The following is a 7,128-nucleotide window of genomic DNA, read 5'->3' as shown; positions in this document are numbered from 1 at the left end:
GTGTCCCAGTCCTAAAGGGGTGCTGTAGTGTTGTCCAGGGGGTGCTCTGTCCATCAGGGGTGCTCCCCCCAAGTGCAAAAAAATAAATATTTTTTCTGTGTTTGTGAATTGTGTGCGCAGTAGCCACACGTGCATCAACAAAGTAGCGCCAAGCATGCGCCTGTGTCCCATAAGTAAAAGGCCGGCTGGCTTGTCCGTTAAAGGGTGCTGTAACCCCCAAAGTACACTCCAAACAAAATAAAAAAATATTTTCTGTGTTTGTGAATTGTGTGCACTGTGGCTGCACGTGCATCAACAAAGGAGCAGCGCCAAGCGTGTGCCTGTGTCCCATAAGTAAAAGGCCGGCTGGCTTGTCCATTAAAGGGTGCTGTAACCCTCAAAGTACACTCCAAACAAAATAAAAAAATATTTTCTGTGTTTGTGAATTGTGTGCACTGTGGCTGCGCGTGCATCAACAAAGGAGCCACGCCAAGCGTGCGCCTGTGTCCCATAAGTAAAAGGCCGGCTGGCTTGTCCGTTAAAGGGTGCTGTAACCCCCAAAGTACACTCCAAACAAAATAAAAAAATATTTTCTGTGTTTGTGAATTCTGGGCCTCTGAGCCGAACGGTCTGACCAGAGCGCTCGCTCTGAATCAGGGCCCTCCTACCTGTTCTTGGAGCGGCCTCATGGATGCTCGCATAGTTGTGGGTTACCACCCACAGCTATAGCGAGCGTCCATGATGATGGCCGCGATGGTCTATCAGAGCCAAAATCACTCCCACTGACATCACTACTGATGTCAGTGGGGCCGGACTCAGACGGTAGGCGTTCCCATGGGAAGGCCTCCGTCTGGCAGCCATGCCCATGGCACACCCACCAAAGGGGGCATGCTGTCAGTCACCATCGACAGCACGCCCCCTTTGGTGCGAGACCCCGAGCGACGGATTCCTCGTCGCTCGCCGGGTCTCGCGCATGCGCACGACGGAGCTCCCTCCTTCATGCGCATGCGCGCACCATCGACCCGCTTGCAAGCATCCGGCACTCGCGAGTGGGTCTGAATCAGCCCCTGTGTGCACTGTGGCTGCACGTGCATCAACAAAGGAGCAGCGCCAAGCGTGCGCCTGTGTCCCACAAGTAAAAGGCCGGCTGGCTCATTTCTTAAAGGGTGGTGTAACCCACAAAGTGCACTACTCTCCAACAAAGATAAAAAATTATTTTCTGTGTTTGTGTGCGCCTTAGCCGCACATATATATCAATATAACATAAATGGAAGACCAAACTTTCTCCGATAAAAATAAAATAGGGAAAGATCAAGAACCACTTCCTCCTAGTGTTGAAGCTGCTGCCACTAGTCATGACATAGACGATAACATGCCATCAACGTCATCTCCCAAGGCCGTTGCCCAATGTCATAGTAGAGGGCACATACAATCCCAAATGACAAAGTTCAGGAAAATGACCTTGAAAAAAACATTTAAATCATCTGAAGAGAAACGTAAACTTGCCAATATGCCATTTACGACACAGAGTGGCAATGAACGGCTATGGTCTTTCCCTATGTTCATGACTAGTGGTTCAGCTTCACATGATGATGGAAGCCCTCCTCCCACTAAAAAAATCAAAGGAGTTAAGCTGGCAAAAGCACAGTGAAGAACTGTGCGTTCTAAGAAGATATCACAAATCCCCAAGGAGAGTCCAAGTGTGGTGGCGGTTGCGATGCCTGACCTTCCAAGGACTGGACGGGAAGAGGTGGCTCTTTCCACCATTTGCACGCCCCATGCAAGTGCTGAAAGGAGCACCCACAGTCCACTTGCTGATATGCAAATTGAAGTGCTGATATGCACTGTTGAAGTACAACAGGATGAGGATACTGGTGTAGCTGGCGCTGAGGAGGAAGTTGGCGAGGAGGATTCTGATTGTGATGTGGTTTGTTTAAATCAGGCTCCGTTGGAGACAGTTGTTGTCCGTGGGATGAAAAAGCCCATCATGGTCATGCCTGGGCAGAAGACCAAACATTCCACCTCTTTGGTCTGGCAATATTTCTATCCAAATCCGGACAACAACTGTCTTGCCATATGTACCATATGTAAAGGTGAAATAAGTAGGGGTAGGGACGTTAACCACCTAGGAACATCCTCCCTTATACGGCACCTGCAGCGCGTTCATAAAAAGTTACTGTCAAGTTCAGAAACTTTGGCTCAGACCGTAAGCAGTCCAGGGACACCTAAATCCCGTTGTCCTGTTGTATCCAAGCACCTGCAAACCACACCGTCAACTCCCTCCTCGTCAATTTCCTCCTTAGTCAGGATCGGAAGTAGTCCTGCAGGCCATGTCACTGGCATGACTGACTCTCCTATCCGGGATTCCTCTGGAGGATCCTGCATTGCTACGTCTCCTGCTGTCGCTGCTGCTGTTGCTGCTGCTGGGAGTCGTTCATCATCCCAGAGTGGAAGTAGGAACACCACTACTTTTACTAAACAATTGACCCTCCAACAGTCCTTAGCGAGGAGGATGAAGTACGACACCAGTCATCCTGAAGCAAAACGTATAACTGAGGCCTTGACTGCTATGTTGGTGTTAGACATGCGTCCGGTATCCGCCATTAGTGCAGTGGGATTTAGACAGTTGATGGAGGTAGTGTGTCGCCGGTTCCAAATCCCGTCTAGATTCCACTTCACTAGGCAGGCGATACCGAGACTGTACAGAAACATCAGAAAAAGTGTCCTCAGTGTCCTGAAAAATGCAGTTGTACCCAATGTCCACTTAACCACGGACATGTGGACAAGTGGAACAGGGCAGACTAAGGACTATATGACTGTGACAGCCAACTGGGTAGATGTATCACCTTATGCAGCGACAGCAGCAGCAGCATCTCAGAAACGCCAGCTCGTTCCAAGGCAGGCTACGCTGTGTATCACCGGTTTCAGTAAGAGGCACACCGCCGACAACCTCTTAGAGAAACTGAGGGAAATCATCGCCCAGTGGCTCACCCCACTTAGACTCTCCTGGGGATTTGTGATATCTGACAACACCACCAATATTGTGCGGGCATTACATCTGGGCAAATTCCAGCACGTCCCATGTTTTGCTCACACAATAAACTTGGTGGTGCAGAATTTTCTGAAAAGCGACAGGGGCGTGCAGGAGACGCTTTGGGTGGCCTGAAAAATTTCTGGCCACTTTCGCCATTCAGCGACTGCGTGCCAAATACTGGAGCGCCAGCAAACACTCTTGAACCTGCCCCGCCATCACCTGAAGCAAGAGGTTGTGACACGGTGGAACTCAACCCTCTATATGCTTCAGAGGATGGAGGAGCAGCAAAAGGCCATTCAAGCCTATACATCCACCTATGACATAGGCAAAGGAGGGGGTATGCACCTGACTCAAGCGCAGTGGAGAATGATTTCCATGTTGTGCAAGGTTCTCCAGCCCTTCGAACTTGCCACATGTGAAGTCAGTTCAGACACTGCCAGCTTGAGTCAGATCATTCCCCTTATCAGGCTTTTGCAGAAGCAGCTGGAGAAAGTGAAGGAGGAGCTAAGACGGAGCGATTCCGCTCGGCATGTGGGATGTCACGACCCTGTCTAGTTGTCACCTTTTTGCCTTGAGACTTACCCCTGTCAGCTGCCCCATGGATCTGTGTTTGTAGTTCTCCTGGGGGATCTGCTCTGACTTCTCTATGCATTCCTGTCACAGTAATTACTGCACCTGTTCTCTCCTGTCTGTGAGCACTGCTAGCCCTGATTGGAGTCACAGGTGTGGTTCTGAGTCTCAGAGCTGCAGAGATGAATACTCCCTCTGCATGTTGTGCCTTCCACCACTCAGAATGCTACTGCCAGACCACCTGTCCATATCCACCAATTGCTGCCAGACCCAGGGTATATGTTTCCTCCCCTGATAGCATTCTGGGTCTGAACATCTCGTCTTCCCGTGGTGTATGGTTCATGCTGTTTCTGCATTCAAGTGTATCCCTGAAACCTACTACAGCAACCCCTGGTGCAATCCAGTCATCCTGTTACAGCAATACCTGGCCTGTGCTCTGCTGCTAGTCCTACTCCTGGTTGGTCCCTGGCACTCTGTAAACCTGAATCGGTGTCACCCTGCCTTGCTTTATGCTGTGGATCAACTCCTGCTTCTTTTACCTACCTACTCCCTCCCTGAACCTAAAATTCCCAAACCTAGCCATTCCTTCCTGAAGCCTGTAATTCCCAATTATCCAATCCTGCCTGCACCTGAGTTCCAACCTTGTCACAGCATTTCTGGATCACCCTGTTTAACCCTCGTCTCAGAATTACCTGATTTCCCTTCAGCCATTGTCACGTTATTCCAGTCCAGAATCAAGTTCCAAGCTCATCAGTTCTATCCACGTAGCCACCCAGCTACCAGCATCTACCCATGGCTATCCAGCCGCTCCACGTAGCTACCCAGCTACCAGCATCTACCCATGGCTATCCAGCCGCTCCACGTAGCCCCCCAGCTACCAGCATCTACCCACGGCTAACCGGCCGCTCCACGTAGCCACCCAGATACCAGCGTCCTCCCACGGCTATCCTGCCGCTCCACGTAGCTACCCAGCTACTAGCGTCTACTCATGGCTATCCAGCCACTCCACGTAGCCACCCAGCTACCAGCATCTACCCACGGCTATCCAGCTGCTCCACGTAGCCACCCAGCTACCAACATCTACCCACGGCTTCCCAAGCCACAACAAGTAGCTTCCACGCTACCATCCATCTACAAGCCCATCTACTAGTAACCCGACCAGCTCAGTCAGCCTACCTGCCGGTCCCAGTCCAGTCCCTCCAAGTTCTTTCTGGTCACATTCCAACGTCTCAAGTTTCCAGTTCCAGTCACTCATCACCAAAGGCAGTTCTCACTGCTACCCACTTCTTATAATAAAAGAGCTATTCATCTACATCAGGGGTCTTCAAACTTGGCCCTCCAGCTGCTGTGGAACTACACATCCCAGCATGCACTGCCACCTTTTTTATATAACAGCATGCTAAAACTATGGCAGTGCATGCTGGGATGTGTAGTTCCACAGCAGCTAGAGGGCCAAGTTTGAAGACCCCTGATCTACATCATCTGTGGTTCCAGTCATGCCGGCCTCCGTTGAAACCCGATCACCAACTGAGACAGGTAACTCGCAGACACCAATTGTGACATGGCACTTGTGGATGAAGCCCTTCATTCACTTTGCCAGGATTCCAGGGTGGTCAATCTGTTGAAATCAGACCACTACATTTTGACCACCATGCTCGATCCTAGGTTTAAAGGCTATGTGGTGTCTCTCTTTCCGGCCGACACAAGCCTGCAGAGGTGCAAAGACCTGCTGGTGAAAACACTGATAGCTGAAGCGGAACGTGACACGTCAACAGCTCCTTCTTCATTTTCTCCCACAAATGGGCCTGCCAGGAAAAAACGTAGGTATCCTAAGCAACCCGTTGGCGGTGATGCAAGGCAGGCAGGACCAAGTTTGGACATCTGGTCCGGACTGAAGGACCTGGCAACAATTTCTGACATGTCTACCGTCACTGCATATGATACTGTCACCATTGACAGAATCGGTGACAGCATCCAAGTAGGCATGTCAGACAGTCCGTACCTGTACTGGCAGGAAAAAGAGGCAATTTGGAGGCCCCTGTACAAACTGGCTCTATTTTACCTGAGTTGCCCCCCCTCCAGTGTGTACTCCGAAAGAGTGTTTAGTGCAGCCGGGAACCTTGTCAGCGAAAGGCGTAGGAGGTTGCTTCCACAAAATGTGGAGAAAATGATGTTCATAAAAATGAATTATCAACTCTTCCAGGGAGACCAGCCTCCAGAACGTACAGAGGGACCTGTGGTGGTGGATTCCAGCAGGGACGAGTTAATACTCTGTGAGGATGAGGATGTACACAACACTGAAGAGGGTGAGGAATCGGTGGATGAGGAGGATGAGGACGACATCTTGCCTCCGTAGAGCCAGTTTGTGCAGGGACAGATTAATTGCCAGCTTGTTTTGTGGGGGCCCAAACGAACCAATCATTTCAGCCACAGTTGTGTGGCAGACCCTGGCACTGAAATGATTGGTTTGTTAAAGTGTGCATGTCCTATTTATACAACATAAGGGTGGGTGGGAGGGCCCAAGGACAATTCCATCTTGCACCTCTTTTTTTTCTTTGAATTATGTACTGTTTGGGGCCTAGTTTTTCAAACTGCCATCCTGTCTGCCACTGCAGTGTCACTCCTAGATGGGCCACGTGTTTGTGCTGCCCACTCGTGTCGCTTAGCATAGTCATCCATCTACCTCGGTGCAACCTTTTGGACATAAAAACACTATTGTGAGGTGTGTGGTGTTCAGAATAGACTGGAAATGAGTGGAAATTAAGGTTTTTGAGGTTAATAATAGCATAGGACCATAAAAATCAACACATTCTGTGATTTTAGCTGTTTTTATGGGTTTTTTAAAAAAAAATACAGATCCAAAACACAAAACCCAGAACCCAAAACACCGAAGGGTGGTTTTGGCAAAACCAATCCAGATCCAAAACACAAAGAAAGATCCAGATCCAAAACCAAAACACAAAACACGAAAAGTGGCTGGTGCACACCCCTAATAATAACACACCGCCAGACTTATCAAAATCCCTGAACCTAGGCCCTCATTCAGAGCCATACGCTCTGAGCAGAGCGCACGCTCTGAATGAGGGCCGCCCTCCATAAAAATGGAGCATCCTCCTGGACGCTCGTATAGCTGTGGGTCACCACCCACAGCCTATACGAGCATGCAGTTTGATGGCCGCGATGGTCGTGACAATCGCGACCATCGAAACTGCGAGCCAAAGCCTGCGGTTGAGGTTTTCAACCGCAAGCTCCGGAGTGATTTTGGCTCTATCAGAGCCCAAATCACTCCCACTGACATCACTAGTGATGTCAGTGGGCCGGCTTCTGACGGGAGGCGTTTCCATGGGAACGCCCCCGTCAGGGAGGCAAGCCCACCAAAGGGGGCGTGCTGTCAATCAACATCGACAGCACGCCCCCTTTGATCAGACACAACGAGCGAAGGACTTTCCTTCGCTCGTCGCGTCTGGCGCATGCGCACGACGGAGCTCCCTCCGTCGTGCGCATGCTCAGTGCAGAACATCGACCCACTTGCGAGCGGACAGCCG

The sequence above is a fragment of the Taudactylus pleione genome, unplaced genomic scaffold (assembly GCF_031769625.1).
Source record: "Taudactylus pleione unplaced genomic scaffold, aTauple2 ptg000352l, whole genome shotgun sequence".
Taxonomy (NCBI): domain Eukaryota; kingdom Metazoa; phylum Chordata; class Amphibia; order Anura; family Myobatrachidae; genus Taudactylus; species Taudactylus pleione.
Note: the sequence above shows the minus strand (reverse complement) of the source record.